At 39.9% G+C, this 24175-nt stretch overlaps 1 long non-coding RNA gene across 2 annotated transcripts in view; it reads right to left on the bottom strand.

Moving 5' to 3' along the window:
- The window catches only part of LOC117976408 (uncharacterized), a 345286-nt gene that overhangs the window by 276064 nt on the left and 45047 nt on the right, over positions 1-24175 (bottom strand). The window lies entirely within an intron of this gene.

Genomic DNA, 24175 nt, shown 5'->3' with positions numbered 1-24175 from the left:
TTTCCATTTGCTTGGTAGATCTTCCTCCATCCCTTTATTATGAGCCTATCTGTGTTTCAGCATGTGAGATGGGTTTCCTGAATACAGCACACTGATGGGTCTTGACTCTTTATCCAATTTGCCAGTCTTTGTCTTTTAATTGGAGCAGTTAGCCCATTTACATTTAAGGTTAGTATTGTTATGTGTGAATTTGATCCTGTCATTATGATGTTAGCTGGTTATTTTGCTTGTTAGTTGATGCAGTTTCTTCATAGCCTCGATGGTCTTTACAATTTGGCATGTTTTTGCAGTGGCTGGTACCGGTTGTTCCTTTCCATGTTTAGTGCTTCCTTCAGGAGCTCTTTTAGGGCAGGCCTGGTGGTGACAAAATCTCTCAGCATTTGCTTGTCTGTAAAGGATTTTATTTCTCCTTCACTTATGAAGCTTAGTTTGGCTGGATATGAAATTCTGGGTTGAAAATTCTTTTCTTTAAGAATGTTGAATATTGGCCCCCACTCTCTTCTGGCTTGTAGAGTGTCTGCCGAGAGATCAGCTGTTAGTCTGATGGGCTTCCCTTTATAGGTAACCTGACCTTTCTTTCTGGCTGCCCTTAACATTTTTTCCTTCATTTCAACTTTGGTGAATCTGACAATTATGTGTCTTGGAGTTGCTCTTCTCAAGGAGTATCTTTTTGGCGTTTTCTGTATTTCCTGAATTTAAATGTTGGCCTGCCTTGCTAGATTGGGGAAGTTCTCCTGGATAATATCCTGCAGAGTGTTTTCCAACTTGGTTCCATTCTCCCCGTCACTTTCAGGTACACCAGTTAGACGTAGATTTGGTCTTTTCACATAGTCCCGTATTTCTTGGAGGCTGTTTGTTTCTTTTTATTCTTTTTTCTCTAAACTTCTCTTCACGCTTCATTTCATTCATTTCATCTTCCATCGCTGATACCCTTTCTTCCAGTTGATCGCATCGGTTACTGAGGCTTGTGCATTCATCACGTAGTTCTCGTGCTGTGGTTTTCAGCTCCATCAGGTCCTTTAAGGACTTCTCTGCATTGGTTATTCTAGTTATCCATTTGTCTAATTTTTTTTCAAAGTTTTTAACTCCTTTGCCATTGGTTCGAACTTCCTCCTTTAGCTCAGAGTAGGTTGATCTTCTGAAGGCTTCTTCTCTCAACTCGTCAAAGTCATTCTCCATCCAGCTTTGTTCCGTTGCTGGTGAGGAGCTGTGTTCCTTTGGAGGAGGAGAGGCGCTCTGATTTTTAGAGTTTCCGGTTTTCCTGCTCTGTTTTTTCCCCACCTTTGTGGTTTTATCTACCTTTGGTCTTTGATGATGGTGATGTACAGATGGGTTTTTGGTGTGGATGTCCTTTCTGTTTGTTAGTTTTCCTTCTAACAGTCAGGACCCTCAGCTGCAGGTCTGTTGGAGTTTACTGGAGGTCTGCTCCAGACCCGGTTTGCCTGGGTATCAGCAGCAGTGGCTGCAGAACGGCAGATATTGGTGAACTGCAAATGCTGCTGCCTGATCGTTCCTCTGGAATTTTTGTCTCTGAGGAGTATCTGGCTGTGTGAGGTGTCAGTCTGCCCCTACTGGGGGGTGCCTCCCAGTTAGGCTACTCAGGGTTCAGGGACCCACTTGAGAAGGCAGTCTGCCCATTCTCAGATCTCGAGCTGCGTGCTGGGAGAACCACTACTCTCTTCAAAGCTGTCAGACAGGGACATTTAAGGCTGCAGAGGTTATTGCTTCTTTTGTTTGTCTGTGCCCTGCCCCAAGAGGAGGAACTTACAGAGGCAGGCAAGCCTCCTTGAGCTGTGGTGGGCTCCACCCAGTTCGAGCTTCCAGGCCGCTTTGCTTACTTACTCAGGCCTGAGCAATGGCGGGCACCCCTCCCCCAACCTTGCTGCTGCCTTGCAGTTTGATCTCAGACTGTTGTGCTAGCAATGAGCAAGGCTCCGTGGGCGTAGGACCCCCCGAGCCATGTGCAGGATATAATCTCCTGGTGTGCCGTTTGTTAAGCCCGTTGGAAGAGCGCAGTATTAGGGTGGGAGTGACCCGATTTTCCAGGTGCCGTCTGTCACCCCTTTCTTTGACTAGGAAAGGGAATTCCCTGACCCCTTGCATTTCCCAGGTGAGGTGATGCCTCGCCCTGCTTCAGATCACACATGGTGCTCTGCACCCACTGTCCTGCATCCACCGTCTGGCACTCCCTAGTGAGATGAACCCGGTACCTCAGTTGGAAATGCAGAAATCACCCATCTTCTGCGTCACTCACGCTGGGAGCTGTAGACTGGAGCTGTTCCTATTCGGCCATCTTGGCTCCACCCCTATTAATTTCTACTCACATTTAGTACAGTAATATTTACTTCCATAGCAAAATGTCAGATGGCTGATTCCTTCTTCTCTGATGAAGGTGTTGTCAACATCAAAACACACTGCATCTGCTGAGTAGAAAAGCTTCCTCAGCTCTGGGTGGGAGACCATCCTTGGAAGAATTTTCCTCCTCAGGTGATCCGCCAGCCTCAGCCTCCCAATGTGCTGGGGTTACAGGTGTGAGCCACCGCACCCAGCTGGTACCAGCTTTTAAAACAACAATTTTGAACTTTGTGTACAAGTTGTGCAATTAAAAAGACTAAATGAAGAGGACTCCGTTGTCTTTTTAAGTCCTTTGCCAATATTTCTACATGGTTGTTTATCTTTTTCTTTAATGATTTTTAAATGGCCTCTATGCATTGAGGAGAGCATCCCTTTATCTATTACATGTGCTGCAAATATTTCTTCCAGTCTGGGATTGGTCTTTTAATTTTGATGGTGTATTAGAGTATATAGAGAAATGGTTCTCAGTCTCTTGCAATCACACTTTATGTGTTCACTTTCCATGCAGCATACTCACCTGCTCACAGTTTAAAAAAACAAAAAAATTATAGAAAAAGTGCCCATTATATCTATTTGCTGAAGCATGAAATTCCTTTGAACAGGAAATAATCTTTCATGCCACAATTAGAGATAAAAGGTTTACAAATGCACAGAGCCTTAGAGATAATACATTAGTGAGTTTCAGGTAAATGCGTATGATGATAACAGTCTTTCCTGTGTTTACAAGAGGAGGTTTCATTTCGAAAGCAGTAGAGAATCCTGTGCCAGAATGAATGAGGGAGAGAGGCCATCAGGAGGATTTCTGCAGACCAAGACTGACCACCTCCTAGAGCCTACCCTGACCCTCCAGGTCAGGGTTAGATACTTCTTCCCTGTAGTCCCACAGGCACCCATGAATAGTTCTGTTATACCATGAATTACACTTTAATACAATGGCTGTTTACTTCTCTGTCTTGCCCACCTCCCTATAATGTACTCAGAGGACAGGGATGGTGTCTAATTAGTTCACCATTGTATCCAGAGCATCAACCTAGTAAATTCTTTTTTTTTTTTTTTTTTTTTTTTTTTTTTTTTTTTTTTTGCTATTCAACGATTTTTTAAAAAAAATACTTTAAGTTTTGGATACATGTGCAGAACGTGCAGGTTTGTTACATAGGTATACATGTGCCATAGTGGTTTTGTGCACCCATCAACCCATCATCTATATTAGGTATTTCTCCTAATGCTATCTCTCCCCTTGTCCCCCACCCCCTAGTAGATTCTTAATCAGCATTCATTGAATGAATAAGTAAAGGACTCAATAAATCAATAAATCAGCATTATTACTTTCCTCAGGGCTTGTGTGACTGGATTATTGCTTCTGCTGCAGAAAGATAGAAAGGCACTATATATTAAAGGAGAAGACTCAAGCTGAGAAGATGAGTCCCTACAGAATGACTACCACCCTTCCAGCATGTGGCCCAAAAAGGCCCCAGTAATAAATATCCCAACAAAACCCCACTCTAGGACCATGCCCTCAACCAGAATTCAGATTTTGATATGTCAAGGTAAACGACGGCCTATGCCTCCCTCTCCCCAAGAACACAGCGCTTCCCTAACCAGCTGAGATCTTTTAATGCTTTAGACTAAACTCTGAAGCAGGAACAACTGGGTTTTCAGGAGCTGCCATAAGAATCAGCCTCATTCAGCAAGGGACCCCTGTCTAATTAGGCTCCCTGAGGTATCTTACAGGTTGATATGGCTTGAACCTTCTTTGCTCTCTTGAAAATTTGCTAACCTTTCAATCCTCCATTAGCTGACCCTAGATAATACTACATCCCGTTCTCTGTGCCTATGACTCTCTGCAATACATCTAAGAGTCCAGCCTAGATTATGTAGGCCCTGCCCAGCCAGGTCAGCCCACATGACCTTTTTCTGGCCTTTATGGCAATGTCAGCCTGAATGACCCTGGTTCTGTCTAGTTCTTTTACCTTTCTGGACATGGGCTTCCCCATCCTCTGCTCCACTTTGTAAATATACTCAGCCCTAGTCAAGAATCCCTGCCTTCCCATGTCTAATCCTGCCCTGGACACGGTGAAGTCCTCCTGGATAGGTCAGTGCATGCACATCACACACTAGGGGCTTATTTGCTTTCTAGTTTCTTCTCACCTCTGGTGCTGTGTATGTATCTTCACCTGCTTATCTCTGTTTTCCAACTCCTATTGCCCATGTGCTTTAACCTGAGTTTCTAGACTTTTAACTTCCAAGAATTGGCTTCGGTTCTGCCTCATGGTTACTCAGTGATTATTTCTTCCTGGGCACCATCCAGACTCCCTCTACAAATTCAGGATTGATTCCTGCTATGATAGCTGGTAACTGCAGGCATCTTCAAATGGTGTCTATGACTGCTCTCCACCAAACACTGTTCCTCAATTCTAGATGATCCCTTTCCAGCACTATTCACCTGGCTCACCATTGCCCAGACGTGCAAAGGAGACATGAGGACGACCATCATTTGTGCTACATGACATAAATATGAAATAAAATAAGATCTCCTTTGAGAAGCTCATGGGCGCAGAGCAGTGGCGTACACAGGCTCTCATCTGTTTGCCTCCTGGATAGGGGTTTCTGGGTTGAGCACAGCTAGGTATATTGAAGAAAGGGCACCAATAGAAAGAACCTACTCCATGATGTTCTAAATATTTACAGAAAAAGGGAGCTGAGGAACATCTAGTTGACTGTATGACAACGAGAGCTTTAGGATTGAAGAGATCAGCAGCTAGTGTCAATTCATCTTGCTACTGAGCTAATTCAACTGAGCTAAATTCTTACTAAGCTACCGAAAGCAGGAAGGACATGAGCCTCAAGGCTCTGCTGATGTCTCCCATCAAGCCCCTTCTTCACACCTGGCTCACCACCAGCCCCCATCCCCAACCTGGGTGCCCCATCTTGCCCAACAAGCCTACTCTCTGCTCCTACACAGATATCCGCAAGCTGCCTCCTCTCTGGACCTCAGCAAGGTAACAGGTTTACAAATGCACGGGGCCTTAGAGGTAATAGTTTAGAGTGTTTCAGGTAAATGTGTATGATGATAACACAGTCTTTTCTATGTTTATGGGAGGGAATTTCATTTAGAAAGCAGTAAAATATTTAGGGCCCTAATGGGTGAGTGGAGCCAGGCCACCACAAGGTGCCCTGTAGCTGCTCTGGGCCTCACAGGCTTTCCAAAGTCAGAGACCATGCCCCAGCCTCTAAACTCACTTTCTCCATCTCCTCCTCCCTCACCAGAGTACACCCAACTCCTAATTCATTTTCCTAGGAACTTGCTCCCTAATGGAGTTGTAGAACCACAGAATTTTAGATTTATGTTATCTTACCATAAAGTGGGAAAACCAGAGCTTACTCCTTTTAAAAGATGAAGGCAGAGGGGTTTGTGTGTTTTGTCTTTAGAGCCCCTCTGTTTTTTACAGGTCTCATTTCTCTATAGTCCCAGTTCCCTGCATCCTTCTAAATATCAGCTCCACTCTTCATTGGCAAATTGATCATGGGCAACTGTCTAAACTTCTTTGTGCCTTTGTTTTCTCATCAGCAAAATGGAATTGTATCAGTACCTTCCTTCAAAGGAACATCCAGAGGATTAACGAGAGAATCTTACGTGAATCAATTAGCATGGTACCTGGCACTTAATAAATGTTAGCTTTTATTATTTATTAAAGCTTTTGCATCCTTATTCTTTAAGAAAATCAATCCTAATCAATTCCTCTCTTAAGTAGTATTTAAGGGCACTGTATTTTACCCCTCCCAGGTAATACAACCCTACATTTAAGCAGAGTGGATGTTTATTATCCATTCAAAGGCTGTACTTGGGGAATTTTAAGTTTCCAGGCAGATGGAGAAGGGAAGAGCTTTGGGCAGGAGAGATTCATAGATCCTGGATGTCACATAAAGTAGGTAGATGCCTATTGCCCTAACATGTGCAGATAGACTCGGGCTTGGCTTGTTGTCCAAATTCCTAAAATCCCCAAGCCTGGAAAATGGCAATCGAGACTGATTTTCATAACCGTATTATAAAAGGAAGTACGACAGATCATTTTACTTTTCCTGCTCATATTATATAGTCCCCCAAAAAAAGCTTTCTCAAAAGAGTTAAAGCATAACCTAAATAACTTAATTTGAATACCTAAACACTCAGGCTATTTAACAATGATAGTAATTGTTTATTCTTCATACTTCTATAGATTTTCTTCTCTGTCCAAATCAATTCCATTATTCTACTAAACATTGACATTACTTTTGACATTTATTACCTAGGTGTTTCTAGCTTTTCCAAAGGCTAATATTTTACCTAGTTTATTTCCCTAAATTCTATAGATATACCTAAATCTTCCTGTAGAAAGCTCCTTCCTGTATTGCCTTCAAGTTTTGATTAGCAGGGCTATTTCTTAATGGAAAGCCAAAGTTATAACATGTTTTCTTCCCTGCTTTTTATCGAAAGCTCTTTTGGAGGAGTCTTTATTGCCTTTTAATTGTCTGAGTTTATTTTCTTCACTTCTCTTATTAAAGCAGAGATGGCAGAGCGGGGAGAAAGGGGAATGTAGCTATCCCTCAGCAACCTTCAAAGTCATCTTTAATCTTGTAATCATCTTCATCCATCAGCTGGCCTCCCGTTTCCCTTGCCTCCATTTTTTATTTATTTTTTGTCTATTCAACAAAACTTTTATCATTCTCATTTTGCTTACATTAATTCACCCTGCTCTTTGGCTGCCCTAACTTTAGTTGCATATTCTCATTTGATTCCCTCCTGTCCCTTTCCTTTCCAAGTCAGATTTTTCTTTGCACATAGGTTTTTAAGCCACCCTTTGTAAATCCACTTTGCAAAGAGCAAGCAATCTCCAATCTTCTTTTCCAGAGCAATTGTAATCCACTTGGTTTAATTATAGTGTCTATTCAGATGTTCAAAATTCCATCCAGTTATAGATTTTAATACTTCTTCCCTCTGCACCATATTTATTAGATTGATTAATTCCCCAAATGTGCTTTTTTGAAGTTTAATACCCTAAGTCTTTGAAGTCACTGCTTACTTAAAGAATTCAAGAAGATCATGATCACTAGTAACAAGGAGGCTGTCTTGGAATTAACTACATAATTCAGCTGTTGCTATTCCCAGTAGCTCCAGTTACTGTACCACTCATAGCTTGATTTCCCAGTCTTAGTCAAAACACGATCTTTAACCCACGTGTTGTAGGCAAAACCATATCCATCACAATGAGAAGTTTCACAAAAAAAGACAAATTAAGTAAGCATTTACTTTTTTATTATTGTTTATTCTCATCTTGGATGATTGGTAATAAATTGGGGCAACTCACATTATTTATCTGGACCTTCGTTTCCATATAAATGAAATGAGGAAGGAGGACTAGATGGCTTCTAAGATATCTTCTAGCTCTTTTAAATACCATGCTTCTACAATTCTAATTTATTCTCCAAAATTACGGAGTTGAATTTCTGGCACATTAATATGAACTATGGAACATTTTATTGCTTAAAAAAATATTTTATTTCAGATACAGTGAGTAGTTAGACCCACCTTAACTTTTTAATGGCTTTATAAGGGAAAACTGGCATACAATAATATGTACATAAAGTTTACAGTTTGGTAAGCTTTGTTATATGTATATACTCATGAAGCCATTAGCACAATCACGATAAAGTTTATATCCATCAACCTTACATTGGGATTAGTTAAGTATCCCTTATGATCCCATGTTATCTACCATAACATGGTTGGATTTTAACTACAAGTCTTTGCAGCGTTAATTTAGTGGTGGTTCTAAGATTGATAATGTACATCTTTAACTTACCACTGTCTCCCTTCAAGTGGCATTATATCATTTCATATATAGTACAAGAATCTAATAACCATATAATTGTATTTCTCCTCTCCTGGCTTTTGTCCAACACACATTGTTATTTTTTGGCCTTAAATGCTCATTTTTTTAAGATTTAAATGATTAAGCATTTTCATATTTACCCACATTGTTACCATGCCCAGTACTTTATTACTATACATATATAGTATGAAACATGTGTCATATGTCATATATACACATACATATGACATATGCACATGCATATGACACACATATGACATGGATACACACATATGTCATATATAACATATAGGACACATACATGTATCATATATATCATATATGTATAGTAATATATAATGTATATATAGTTATATATAATATATAGTAATATATATGACATATATATGTATGTGTGTGTATATATATGACTATATATATATATCCAGTCTGCTGGTAACAAATTTTTTCAGTTTGTGTATATCTGAAAAATCTTTAATTTTAGCTTTGGAAACATTTTTGCTTGGTATAGAATCTAAGTTGACAGTCGTTTTCCATCAGTACTTTAAATATTGCTTCACTGTCTTCTCTTGCGTTGTTTCTGATGAGAAATCTATTGTCATCCTTAACTTTGTTTCTCTATATACAATGTATCTTTTTTCTGTGGCTACTTTTAGGTTTTTCTCTTTATCATGGGGGTTAAACAATTTTATTATAAAGTGCTTTGGTTTGTTTCCTTCATATTTCTTGGCCATTTGTTGAATGTTGGAACTGTGGATTTAGAGTTTTCATCAAACTTGGACGATACCTGGCCATTATGCCTTCAAATATTTTTTGTACCCAACCTCTTCTCTTCGGAGAGTCCATCTCCCAAGATTATGTGCATCTTGGGCCACTTGAAGTATAAAGTATACCCCCATAAGTATGCTTTGTTTCCATTGTTTCCGAGAATTCTTTCTCTACGTGATTCATTCTGGATAGTCTCTACTCTGTTTTTATATTCAGTAACCCTTTCTTCTTCGTTGTCTAATCTATCATCAATTCTATCCAGTATATTTTTCATCTCAGAAATTGTAGTTTTCATCTCAAGAAGTTATTTTTTATATTTTATGTAATATGCCCTTTAATATACTAAGTTGTTTCTTCAGGTTCTTGAATATAGGGAATGTCCTTATCTAATAATTTTGTCATCTATGTCATTTCTGGCTTAGTTTTAGTTGATTTTTCTCCTAATTATGCACCATACATTTTCTTGCCTTTTTTTTTTTTTTTTTTTTTTTGCATGCCTGGTAAAATACTGGATGTCAGACATTGTGAATTTTGTCTTATTGGGTGCTGGACATTTTTTTATTTCTAGTAATTTTTTTTTAGTTTTTTTTTTTTTTTTTTTTTTGCTCCATAATTTTTACTTGGGAAGAGTTCTGATCATGCTTTTAAGCTTTGCTAGGCAGTATCACAGCAGTGCTCAGTCTAGGGCTAATTTCAACCCACTACAGAGGTGGGACCCTGCTGAATACTCTCATTGATGATGTCTCATTAATTATGAGATTTCCCACTCTGATGGGAACAGAAAATATTCTCAGTCATGTGTGAGCTTTGGAGAGTGTTGCCTCCAATCCTGTCAAGTAATTCTTTCCCCAGCCTCAGGTCATTTCCTCACAAACCTGCACTCAGCAGTACTCAGAGGGAGACTTAAGGGGGACTTTCTGAAGATCTCCAGAGTTCTCTTTCTGTGCAACTTTTTCCTCAGAGCACTCTTCCTGCAAATTCTAGTCCCACTGGCCTCCCCAGACTCCTCAAATCAGAGAGACTACCAAGATGTTCCTGGGTTTCCCCTCCCTGTGCCGTGGCCTGGAAGCTCTCTCAGTAGCATGTTCGGGCAATCATAGGGCTCACACTCTTCTTTTTCTATCTCTCGAGTATTTCCATCCTTTTTCTATCTCTCGAGTATTTCCATCCTTTTTCTGATGTTTAAAGTTTCATAAACTATTGTTTCATACAAGTGGTCTAATTTTTAGTTGTTTTGTGAAAGGGAAGATCCAGCTTCTGCCAGAAGCAGAAGTCATTCACCTTAACTTGAATGGCTATAAAACTCTCATCTCTCATCTCGAAAGCATTCCTCTAAATACTTAATGACCATATGAATTCCAATACTATGGCTTGAAATTATTCTTAACAATCTTCCTTCGCTGGTGCCTAAGTATATATTTACAACTACTGTTAAATTGATTGGGTTTTTTTCCTTCAGTAAACAGTTTCCTTAAAACATCATGAATGCTTATTGCTTCTTAATTCTATCTTTGTTTCTACTATTTGTAAATCGTACTGCTACAGAAGTAAGTAGAAGCAAACTCATCAATGTTGGCCTAGTTTAAGTTCCAAGAACCCAGAAACAAAGGTTTAATCATTTTGGTGTCCTCATTCTGAGCCTGTTTTTCTTGTTTCATATTTAGTCATTTAGTGATGACTTCCAAGGAGAGGAAAAGATTTTCCTCTGGAAAACAGAAATGGCCTTGAGAGTAAGAGAGAAACTCACTCAACCTAATTGTTCACTGTTTCCAAAGTATAAACTGCCCTTGATTTCTCATCAATGTTGTAACTGAATTGTAATGATTTATGCAAAATTTTTCTTATTTCTTTAGCTCCCTTTATTATGTATTCATTACATATCCTCCTATTCCATCTAATATTTAATGGTTGAATTTAACACAGACACACAGAGACACATATATGCCCCTATCTGTGCATGCCAAGAACAGACCATTTCTCGATCCATTTTTTCTGTGCTATAATAAATACGCTAATGCTACAAAGTAAATAAATACCAGAACTGAGGGCCTGTGAGAATCCATTCAATTGAAAGCCTGTTAATAGACAGTAAAGCACCCTGTGCCCTGGGGAAGAAAGGTGCTATAAAAACCCATAATGTTGTTGCCACAGTTAGACCAGCTCTATAGTATACAATACAGCCAGAGACATTTCCTTTAATCTAGTTCCTGTGATTTTACCAAGTCCCCTTGATTTTACATCATGTGACAGAATAAAAAGTTTTCTGTCCCAACTCCTGTCTTCCCAGTGGGCCTGTCCTCATGCTGACACACCACTGTTCTCTGTTCTCGCAGCAGCAAGGCAGCATTCAAGCACTATGGATGAAGCTTATGCTGGCAGCCTGTCAGGAGCCTGAGGGCCCAGCTCATCATCCAGGAACAGAGGGAGCCAGGCTGCCGGCTTGTTCTGAGGCTCAACACACACTCCTGGTGTGTTGTCAGAGCAATTAGAATCAGTCAGACCCTTTCTGAGTTCAGTTGCCCAGAGACATAAAAAGGTCACCCTGGTCCATTAAGAGCCCATTTCTCCCAGACCCTCTTCCTCTCAGACCCACCCAGATGAGCAAATAAGGAACCATTAGGCCTCGTATTTCCTCAAAAGTCATTTTCCATCTGCAAGGTTGGATCCTCACAAACTAACACAGCTCATCCTACAAGGCGGGCCTTCCAGACAATGTGTTTGTGGGTGAGTGACGAATGCCGTCCTCATCCTATCCCTGGAAAAGTACAGGATGTTGGAGAAAAGATTTTAAGCAGGGGCCGGATCCAAAGCTTGTCATCCCAGTGAGGAGTGTGAGTTTTCACCTGCTGGCAGCAGGGTACCATTAAAAGATTTAGTTAAGCTGCCTGTGGGAAGTGAGGGAGGTAGGGAGGTCAGACTGGTCTCCCATCTCTGTGCCAAAGACCTTCTGAAATGAAACGACTTTATTTGGCTCTAATTTAATAAAATTCCCTTCACTCCAAAAAACACATGGCTTACATTTCAGTAACTCTTTATCTTCATTCATTTAACAGATATGTATCAGGTTCCTGGTTGGTGCCAAGTATAGTGCTAGGACGTGCAAAAAGAAATGAGGCAGACATGGCCCAACCTTCACCACGTTCATAGCTTGTTGAAGAATTCAGACAAGACAAAACACTTGTAATAGAAGCACTCGCAATGGAGGACTGTGTGATTGAAGAGGCACGGGATGTAAATGAACATGAGGGGTACACTGGATCCAGGCTTTGAAGAGTTATAGAAGAATTACCTGTGGAAGTCATGCCTAAGTTGAAGCCTGCAAGATAAGGGCAAACACAGGTTAAGAAAATTAGAGTGGGAAAGACAGGGAAGAGAAGAGTGCTGCGGGCAGAGGGACCAAAGGCAAACAAAACGGAGCACTGTGACTGGTTTATCAAGACTGGGGTCCAGTGTGGGCTTTGAGTTGGGGGATGGCATAAGAGGGGAGGCTTGGGGGGTCAGCAGGGGCCAGATCCAAAGCTTGTCATCCCAGTGAGGAGTTTGAGTTTTCACCTGCTGGCAGCAGGGTACCATTAAAAGATTTTAAGCAGGACCCAACAGGATGAGATTCACATTTTAGAAACAGTTTAGCGGGGAGCAGTGATGGGGGCAGGCATAAGGAGATAAGGAAAACATCAGGAAACTATTGTCATCTACGCAAGGAATGACTCTGAGCTGAATCAAGTTAGCGGCAGTGGAGTTTTGGAAAAGTAGATAGATTTTAGAAATATGTATGAGGTAGAATTAACAAGAGTGATGGATTAACACTGGGGGCGGAGGTGCAAGAGAGCGAGGTAAGAGTTCAGCAAGATGCTTTTACTAAGGGAATGTTGGTGGCATTTGGTAAGACAGGAACCATAAGAGGAGACAGAGGTCCATAGCAGGTATGTAAGTTTTCAATTATTAACTTAGTTAAGCTGCCTGTGGGAAGTGAGGGAGGGTGGGAGGTCAGACTGGTCTCCCATCTCTGTGCCCATTCTCACTTGTGAGGTGATAGATGCCAAGGAGGATATAAAATAGAGAAGCTGAGGCATGGCATGAAAAGAGGATTTTCCTCAAGAACTCACAGGAAGTCCATGATTGGGTCCCCAGTTTCTGACCCAAAGTTCCAACCATCTGACCTGGCATCCTTTATAAGGGAACCTCTGACTTTACAATAAATGCAGGTAGTTTTTGGCACAGGTCCAGAGTCCCCGAGGCTAGAGACATATTTTAAATAAGCCAAATAGATTAGTAAGTCATGTGGAATTACAAAGGCTATTGAGGCCAGCTTATTTCCTTCAGGCTTGATATGTGCCAAAGATTCTCCTTGCTTAGGAGAAAGGCGACATCTGAAGGCTGATATCACAAACCCCTGGAGGCTGCATTCAGACCACCTGCCACCTTCCTCTATCTCTGGTGCCCTCCAGTTGAGGATGCAGACTATCTAGCCCTTTGAATCCCTCCTCCTGTTATTGATGCTGGCTCGTCCTTTAGATGTGATTCTTCGCCTCTGACCCCTCTTCCTTTCTCTTGTCACCTGTATGCCATGCAAATCAACAGAAGTCTGCTTCCTCAACAACTTGACATGTGCTGTGCCTCCTCCAGCCCCTGGTCCTGGTGGAGGGCAGCTAACAGATCCTCTAGGACACTGAAACCAGCCTGCCCTTTAAACTTACAAATGCTGGATAATAAGGCTGTGATTTTGTTAAGGAACCCTTGTTCCACACAAGCATGTTATGCTGTAGAATCAATGCTTTCCTTATAGAGCTGGAAATGTAAATGGAGAGAGAGTAAAATGACTGTGTCAGTAAAATGCTCCCAAGGATCTAAATATGAATGGGCATTAAATATTTAATCTCATTTTTAACCCTTGAGGCAAAGGCCCAGAGTAGACCTGACTCACTCCACTAGCAAAATTCCACATGGTTCTCCCATGTTAATTTCCCTCACATGGATAGTTTAGCCTCATTATCAAAATATGCCCTTTTGTCTTCCCACTTCCCACTGTTTTCTTTATGAAAACAGACTTGCCCTACCCCACCCACAACATCCTTTGGCCCCACCTTTTTTCTAGTGAACCTTTCTATCTCACTTTTAAACATTAGTAGTTTTATGTTAGCCCCATGTTTTTTATTAAACAAACAGTCACAATAAAAATGACAACAAACAACATCTATTGAGTGCCTACTATGCACCAGGCCCTGATGGATGCTTTAGGAGCTTTATAAATGTGATTTCATGTAAACTTCATAAAACTCTATGAGGAAGGTTTTATTATTCCTGTTACATAGATAGAAAACTGAGGCTCAGAGAACAATTGGCCCAAGTCATATTGTGTGTAACTGGAAAACCTGGGATTCAAACCAGGTCTCTCTGACCATAAAGTCCATGCTCACCCACAGTGCTACGATGGTTCTTTAATTAAAAAATAATAATAACTGAAATTCACTCTAGAACTCAATGAAATTCTGATATACTTTTTATGCATCAGTGATCCTGATCTTGCCTTTAATTCTCCCCAAGATCACATGGTCACTGCAAGGCAAACCAGTCCATTTCCCAAAATACAGAGAGGAAAATATGTTGAGCATCTTGTAGGTGCCAGGGGCCTTTAAGTATTTTATCTCATTGAATCCTCACAACTGCATGAATGGTAGGTATCATTACAATAAGTTCTCCAACAGGCAGTTTTAGGTAACCTTAGATAACTTATAACACTTGCCACAGACCAAGTGAGGTGTAACATAGAGTTGATCTGCATTATTCTGACTTCCAAGCTCAAGCAATTTCTTCCTCCTAATCCTAATTGTCACCACACGTAGAAAGCAGAGACACTTCCCTCGTCATTAATTTCTGTGAGATATCTGACATAAAGGTCAGCAACATGTTCCCAGGCAATACCTTCTAGCTCCCTGAGGTGATCCTACCAAAACCTTGATAACTCCTGACTTTGTCCCTCATTTCTATCTATTTGAAGAGGCACACATTTCTTGAGGGCCTGGAGTTGTATCTGTCTAAAATTAGAGGTAATGCTCAGAGTATTACTTCCAATGTGGCTCATTAAGTAATATACTAACCTCCCTCAGAAAACAACTGTAAACTTAGGACAAAATCCAAAAACAATTAAAAAAAAAATCTGAAAGCTCTTAAGACTAAAAACCAAATGCAAACATATTCTGGATGAGTGTAAAGACTTTAAAGAAGAAAACTGCATGGAGTTTCCCATTTACAACTTTAAGAATGGGCCAGAATTTCATAAGATAATTAAAACTCAAATAGACCAAAAAAAATAGTCTTTCTGTCAAAAAAAAAAAAAAAACAAAGACCAGAGTTTATTACAACTACAGCCACTAGGAAGTAAAAAAACAGAGAACCAGATAGAACCCCAGATTCTGTGTACAAACTCTACCCCACCCATATCTCTGGCTCACTGAACCATGAAGTGCCAGAAAGACTCAAAATCAGCTAAGGAGAAAAGAGCTGAAATGTAAGCTGTTGGCCAAGAAACAGGATTTGCAGTTTAAATCTAAACAAATTAACTGGTAAAACAAAAAGTCAACATTCTTCAAGGTTATATAACTAAATCTGGAGTCTTCACAACAAAATAGCCACAATGCTGGGGGTAAAGTCAAAATTATTTCACATTTAAATAACTATTAAAAGCTGAAGAATCTTGAGGAAAGATAACAGAGAGTAATAAGTTGGCTCACATACTGGAATCAGCAGAGAAGAATTTTATTTTTTTATTTTTATTTTTTTATTATTTATTTATTTATTTATTTTTTGAGATGGAGTCTCGCTCTGTCACCCAGGCTGGAGTGCAGTGGTGTGATCTCGGCTCACTGCAAGCTCCGCCTCCTGGGTTCACACCATTCTCCTGCCTCAGCCTCCAGAGTAGCTGGGACTACAGGCGCCCGCCATCACGCCCAGCTAATTTTTTGTATTTTTAGTAGAGACGGGGTTTCGCCGTGTTAGCCAGGTTGGTCTCGATCTCCTGACCTCGTGATCTGCCTGCCTTGGTCTCCCAAAGTGCTGGGATTACAGGCGTGACCCAAGCAGAGAAGAATTTTAAAGCAGCTATTTATTACAGCTATCCTCTTTACTATAAAGTAAAATGTGCTCACAATAAATAAAAGATAGAAAATATCAACAGAGAAACTTTTGTAAAACTAGAAATGCTATGATGTAAAAATGCAATACCTGAAATTAAAAATTCACAGGATGGGCTTAAGAGCAAAATAGAGGTAACACATGAAAGAGTAAGGGAAGTTGGAAACAGATCAATAAAAATTACTCAGTTTGAAGACTGGGTGAAAAAAAAGGTGATCAAAAAATGAGCAGGACCTTAGAGCCGAGAGTAATGTCAAAACATCTAATATATGCATTACTAGAGTTTCAGAATAAGAGGGGAGAAGAGGGTAGGAGCAAAAATATAAAGAAACAATAACCAAAATTTTCCCAAATGTGAGGATAAACATAAATTTCCAGATTTAAGAATCTTAGGAAGCTTCAAGTAAGATAATTATGAAGACAAACATGCCTAGGCATACCATAATCAAATTGCTTTTAAAAAGGGAGGGAGAGAAAGAAAATTTTGCAAGTAGAGCAAAATAACACATTACATACAAAGGAAGAAAAAATAAGAACTACGATAGACTTCCTGTTGGAAAATTTGCAAGCCAAACTTTAACGGAATAACATCTTTGTGCTAGAGGTAAAACTGTTAGCTCAGAATTCTATATCAGTAAAATTATCCTTTAAGAATGAGGCAAAAATGAGGGGCGGTTCCAAGATGGCCAAATAGGAACAGCTCCAGCCTACAGCTCCCAGCATGAGCGACGCAGAAGATGGGTGATTTCTGCATTTCCAACTGAGGTACCGGGTTCATCTCACTGGGGCTTGTCGGACAGTTGGTGCACCCCATTGAGCGTGAGCCGAAGCAGGGCAAGGCATCGCCTCACTCGGGAAGCACAAGGGGTCAGGGAATTCCCTTTCATAGCCAAGCAAAGCTGTGAAAGACGGCACCTGGAAAATCGGGTCACTCCCACCCTAATACTGCACTTTTCCAATGGTCTTAGCAAACAGCACACCAGGAGATTATATCCCATGCCTGGCTCGGAGGGTCCCACACCCATGGAGCCTCACTTATTGCTAGCACAGCAGAGATTGAACTGCAAGGCAGCAGCAAGACTGGGGGAGGGGTGAGTGCTGAGGCTTGAGTAGGTAAACAAAGCGGTGGGGAAGCTCAAACTGGGTGGAGCCCACTGCAGCTCAAGGAAGCCTGCCTGCCTCTGTAGACTCCACCTCTGGGAGCAGGGCATAGCCGAACAAAAGGCAGCAGAAACCTTTGCAGAATTAAATGTCCCTGTCTAAACAGCTTTGAAGAGAGTAGTGGTTCTCTCAGCACACAGCTTGAGCTCTGAGAATGGACAGACTTCCTCCTCAAGTGGGTCCCTGACCACCAAGTAGCCTATCTGGGAGGCACCCCCCAGTAGGGGCAGACTGACACCTCACACGGCCAGGTACCCCTATGAGACAAAACCTCCAGAGGAACGATCAGACAGCAACATTTGCTGTTCAGCAATATTCGCTGTTCTGCAGCCTCTGCTGCTGATACTTAGGCAAACAGCGTCTGGAGTGGACGTCCAGCAAACTCCAACAGACCTGCAGCTGAGAGTCCTCACTGTTAAAAGGAAAACTAACAAACAGAAAGGACATCCACACCAAAACCCCATCTGTAGATCGCCATCATCAAAGACCAAATGTAGATAAAACCACAAAGATGGGGAAAAAACAGAACAGAAAAACTGAAAATTCTAAAAACCAGAGCACCTCTCCTCCTCCAAAGGAACGCAGCTCCTCACCAGCAATGGAACACAGCTGGATGGAGAATGACTTTCGTGAGTTGAGAGAAGAAGGCTTCAGACGATCAAACTTCTCCGAGCTATAGGAGGAAGTTTGAACCCATTGCAAAGAAGTTAAAAACCTTGAAAAAAGATTAGACAAATGGCTAACTAGAATAAACAATGCAGAGAAGTCCTCAAAGGACCTGATGGAGCTGAAAACCACGGCACGAAAACTACATGACGAATGCACAAGATTCAGTAGGGAATTCCATCAGCTGGAAGAAAGGGTATCAGTGATTGAAGATCAAATGAATGAAATGAAGCGAGAAAAGAAGTATAGAGAAAAAAGAATAAAAAGAAAAGAACAAAGCTTCCAATAAATATGCGACCATGTGAAAAGACCAAATCTACGTCTGACTGGTGTACCTGAAAGTGATGGGGAGAATGGAACCAAGTTGGAAAATACTCTGCAGGATATTATCCAGGAGAACTTCCCCAACCTTGCAAGGCAGGCCAACATTCAAATTCAGGAAATACAGAGAACAACACAAAGATACTCCTCGAGAAGAACAACTTCAAGACACATAATTGTCAGATTCACCAAAGTTGAAATGAAGGAAAAAATGTTAAGGGCAGCCAGAGAGAAAGGTCGGGTTACCCACAAAGGGAAGCCCATCAGACTAACAGCTGATTTCTTGGCAGAAACTCACAAGCCAGAAGAGAGTGGGGGCCAATATTCAACATTCTTAATGAAAAGAATTTTCTACCCAGAATTTCATATCTGCCAAACTAAGCTTCATAAATGAAGGAGAAATAAAATACTTCACAGACAAGCAAATGCTGAGAGATTTTGTCACCACCAGGCCTGCCGTAAAAGAGCTCCTGAAGGAAGCACTAAACATGGAAAGGAACAACCGGTACCAGCCATTGCAAAAACATGACAAATTGTAAAGCTCATCGATGCTAGGAAGAAACTGCATCAACTAATGAGCAAAATAACCAGCTAATATCATAATGACAGGATCAAATTCACACATAACAATATTAACCTTAAATGTAAATGGGCTAACTGCTCCAATTAAAAGACAAAGACTGGCAAATTGGATAGAGAGTCAAGACCCATCAGTGTGCTGTATTCAGGAAACCCATCTCACGTGCAGAGACACAGATAGGCTTAAAATAAAGGGATGGAGGAAGATCTACCAAGCAAATGGAAAACAGAAAAGGCAGGGGTTGCAATCCTGGTCTCTGATAAAACAGACTTTAAACCAACAAAGATCAAAAGAGACAAAGAAGGCCATTACATAATGGTAAAGGGATCAATTCAACAAGAAGAGCTAACTATCCTAAATATATATGCACCCAATACAGGAGCACCCAGATTCATAAAGCAAGTCCTTAGAGACCTACAAAGAGACTTAGACTCCCACACAATAATAATGGGAGACTTTAACACCCCACTGTCAACATTAGACAGATCCACGAGACAGAAAGTTAACAAGGATATCCAGGAATTGAATTCGGCTCTGCAAAAAGTGGACCTAATAGACATCTACAGAACTCTCCACCCCAAATCAACAGAATATAAATTCTTCTCAGCACCACACTGCACTTATTCCAAAATTGACCACATAGTTGGAAGTAAAGCACTCCTCAGCAAATGTAAAAGAACAGAAATTATAACAAACTGGCTCTCAGACCACAGTGCAATCAAACTAGAACTCAGGATTAAGAAACTCACTCAAAACCACTCAACTACATGGAAACTGAACAACCTGCTCCTGAATGACTGTGGGGTACATAAAAAAATGAAGGCAGAAATAAAGATATTCTTTGAAACCAATGAGAACAAAGACATAACATACCAGAATCTCTGGAACACATTTAAAGCAGTGTGTAGAGGGAAATTTATAGCACTAAATTGCCCACAAGAGAAAGCAAGAGAAATCTAAAATTGACACCCTAACATCACAATTAAAAGAACTAGAGAAGCAAGAGCAAACACATTCAAAAGCTAGCAGAAGGCAAGAAATAACTAAGATCAGAACAGAACTGAAGGAGATAGAGACACAAAAAAACCCTTCAAAAAAAATCAATGAATCCAGGAGCTGGTTTTTTGAAAAGATCAACAAAATTGATAGACTGCTAGCAAGACTAATAAAGAAGAAAAGAGAGAAGAATCAAATAGACGCAATAAAAAATGATAAAGGGAATATCACCACCGATTCCACAGAAATACAAACTACCATCAGAGAATAGTAAAAACACATCTATGCAAATTAACTAGAAAATCTAGAAGAAATGGACAAATTCCTGGACACATACACCCTCCCAAGACTAAACCAGGAGAAGTTGAATCTCTGAATAGACCAATAACAGGCTCTGAAATTGAGGCAATAATTAATAGCTTACCAACCAAAAAAGTCCAGGACCAGATGGATTCACAGCTGAATTCTACCAGAGGTACAAGGAGGAACTGGTACCATTCCTTCTGAAACTATTCCAGTCAATAGAAAAAGAGGGAATCCTCCCTAACTCATTTTATGAGGCCAGCATCATCCTGATACCAAAGCCTGGCAGAGACACAAGAAAAAACAGAATTTTAGACCAATATCCCTGATGAACATTGATGCAAAAATCCTCAATAAAATACTGGCAAACTGAATCCAGCAGCACATCAAAAAGCTTATCCACCACGATCAAGTGGGCCTCATCCCTGGGATGCAAGGCTGGTTCAACATACGAAAATCAATAAACGCAATTCAGCATATAAACAGAACCAAAGACAAAAACCACATGATTATCTCAATAGATGCAGAAAAGGCCTTTGACAAGATTCAACACCCCTTCATGCTAAAAACTCTCAATAAATTAGGTATTGATGGGACGTATCTCAAAATAATAAGAGCTATTTATGACAAACCCACAGCCAATATCATACTGAATGGGCAAAAACTGGAAGCATTCCCTTTCAAAACTAGCACAAGACAGGGATGCCCTCTTTCACCACTCCTATTCAACATAGTGTTGGAAGTTCTGGCCAGGGCAATCAGGCAGGAGAAAGAAATAAAGGGTATTCCATTAGGAAAAGAGGAAGTCAAATTGTCCCTGTTTGCAGATGACATGATTGTATATCTAGAAAACCCCATCGTCTCAGCCCAAAATCTCCTTAAGCTGACAGGCAACTTCAGCAAAGTCCCAGGATACAAAGTCAATGTGCAAAAATCACAAGCATTCTTATACACCAATAACAGACAAACAGAGAGCCAAATCATGAGTGAACTCCCATTCACAATTGCTTCAAAGAGAATAAAGTACCTAGGAATCTAACTTACAAGGGATGTGAAGGACCTCTTCAAGGAGAACTACAAACCACTGCTCAAAGAAATAAAAGAGGACACAAACAAATGGAAGAACATTCCATGCTCATGGATAGGAAGAATCAATATCATGAAAATGGCCATATTGCCCAAGGTAATTTATAGATTCAATGCCATCCCCATCAAGCTACCAATGACTTTCTTCACAGAATTGGAAAAAACTACTTTAAAGTTCATATGGAACCAAAAAAGAGCCCGCATTGCCAAGTCAATCCTAAGCCAAAAGAACAAAGCTGGAGGCATCATGCTACCTGACTTCAAACTACAGTATGAGGCTACAGTAACCAAAACAGCATGGTACTGGTACCAAAACAGAGATATAGACCAATGGAACAGAACTGAGGCCTCAGAAATAATACCACACTTCTACAACTATCTGATCTTTGATAAACCTGACAAAAACAAGAAATGGGGAAAGGATTCCCTATTTAATAAATGGTGCTGGGAAAACTGGCTAGCCATATGTAGAAAGCTGAAACTGGACCCCTTCCTTACACCTTATACAAAAATTAATTCAAGATGGATTAAAGACTTAAATGTTAGACCTAAAACCATAAAAATCCTAGAAGAAAACCTAGGCAATACCATTCAGGACATAGGCATGGGCAAGGACTTCATGTCTAAAACACCAAAAGCAATGGCAACAAAAGACAAAATTGACAAATGGGATCTCATTAAACTAAAAAGCTTCTGCACAGCAAAAGAAACCACCATCAGAGTGAACAGGCAACCTACAGAATGGGAGAAAATTTTTGCAATCTACTCATCTGACAAAGGGCTAATATCCAGAATCTACAAAGAACCCAAACAAATTTACAAGAAAAAAACAAACAATCCCATTAACAAGTGGGTGAAGGATATGAACAGACATTTCTCAAAAGAAGACATTTATGCAGCCAAAAGACACATGAAAAAATGCTCATCATCACTGGCCATCAGAGAAATGCAAATCAAAACCACAATGAGATATCATCTCACACCAGTTAGAATGGCGATCATTAAAAAGTCAGGAAACAACAGGTGCTGGAGAGGATGTGGAGAAATAGGAACACTTTTACACTGTTGGTGGGACTGTAAACTAGTTCAACCATTGTGGAAGTCAGTGTGGCGATTCCTCAGGGATCTAGAACTAGAAATACTATTTGACCCAGCCATCCCATTACTGGGTATATACCCAAAGGAATATAAATCATGCTGCTATGAAGACACATGCACACGTATGTTTATTGCAGCACTACTCACAATAGCAAAGACTTGGAACCAACCCAAATGTCCAACAATGATAGACTGGATTAAGAAAATATGGCACATATACAGCATGGAATACTATGCAGCCATAAAAAATGATGAGTTCTTGTCCTTTGTAGGGACATGGATGAAGCTGGAAACCATCATTCTCAAGCAAACTATCGCAAGGACAAAAAACCAAACACTGCATGTTCTCACTAAGAGGTGGGAATTGAACAATGAGAACACTTGGACACAGGAAGGGGAACATCACACACTGGGGCCTGTTGTGGTGTGGGGGGAGGCGGGAGGGATAGCATTAGGAGATATACCTAATGTAAATGACAAGTTAATGGGTGCAGCACACCAACATGTCACATGGATACATATGTAACAAACCTGCACATTGTGCACATGTACCCTAGAACTTAAAGTATAATAAATATACATACGTAAAATAAATAAATAAATAAAAGAATGAGGCAAAATTAAAGAATTTTCAGATTTTCTAAAAATGAGAACTCATCACCAGCAGATTCACACTACAAATAATAAATGCTCCTCATCCTGAAAGAAAACGATACCAGATAAGAGCTCAGATTCTTAGGAAGGAATGCAGAACATTGGAAATAGCATATATCTGAATATATATAAAATGCTAGTTTTCTCTAAATTTTTATAAGACACATATGACTATTTAAAGGAAACTTGTAACATTGTCTTATAGGGTCTATGTGGACTTAATACATATGACAACTATAGCCTAAAAGACCTCATTGAGGTTGAGGGAGGTAAATGGGCCTATACACTTACAAAGTTTCATATTTTACATGAATTGGTATAATATTAACTCCTTGTTGACTATGAAAAGTGAAGGATGTATATTGCAGTCCTTAGAATAACCACTAAAAATGCAAAAAAAGTAATTTAATAAAGTAGAATTGTAAAAAGTATTTAGTCTAAAAGGAGACAGGAAAGGAGAAATAAAGGAACAACAAAGTGTGCAAAAAAAATCAAATAAAATGGCAGATGAAAATCCAAAAATATCAATAATTACATTAAACATTAGTGAACTAAACACTCCAAAAAAAGTCATATTGTAAGAATAAATTTAAAAGCAAGACTCAACTACATGCTGCCTACAAGAGATGCACTTTAAAAATAAATTAACAGATAAAAGTAAATTAATGGAAATATATATACTAGGCAAACTAAAAAATAAGGTGGCCAGGGATATTTTCATATCAGATAAAATAAGCTTTCAAGATAGAAAGTAACATTAAAGAAGGACACTTCAAAATGATAAATGGATCAACTTATCAAGAAGACATAACAATCATCAATGTGGCATGTGCCTAATAATAAGCTACAACCAAATAAAGCAAACATTTACAGAATTAAAAGAAACAGACAATTCTGCAATCATAGCAGGAGATTTTAGCACCCATCTTCCAAAAATTTATAGAACGCTTAGACAAAAATCAGTAAAGACATAGTGATCCAAACCATACTTTCAACCACCTTAAACTACAACTATAGAATATACATTTTTCAGGTGTACATGATATTTTCATCAAGATAGACCATATGCTGGATCTCAACAGTTTTAATAAATGTAAAAAGACTGAAAAAATAATACTCAGCACTCTGTGGAACCTAAAATGAGATCAGGTGATTTAGTTTTCTTCTCTGCTGTATCTGTTGATTA

The sequence above is a fragment of the Pan paniscus genome, chromosome 1, assembly GCF_029289425.2.
Source record: "Pan paniscus chromosome 1, NHGRI_mPanPan1-v2.0_pri, whole genome shotgun sequence".
In the NCBI taxonomy this organism is placed as follows: Eukaryota; Metazoa; Chordata; class Mammalia; order Primates; family Hominidae; genus Pan; species Pan paniscus.
The sequence above is the reverse complement of the archived record's forward strand: the minus strand, read 5'-3'. Positions and strand labels throughout refer to the sequence as shown.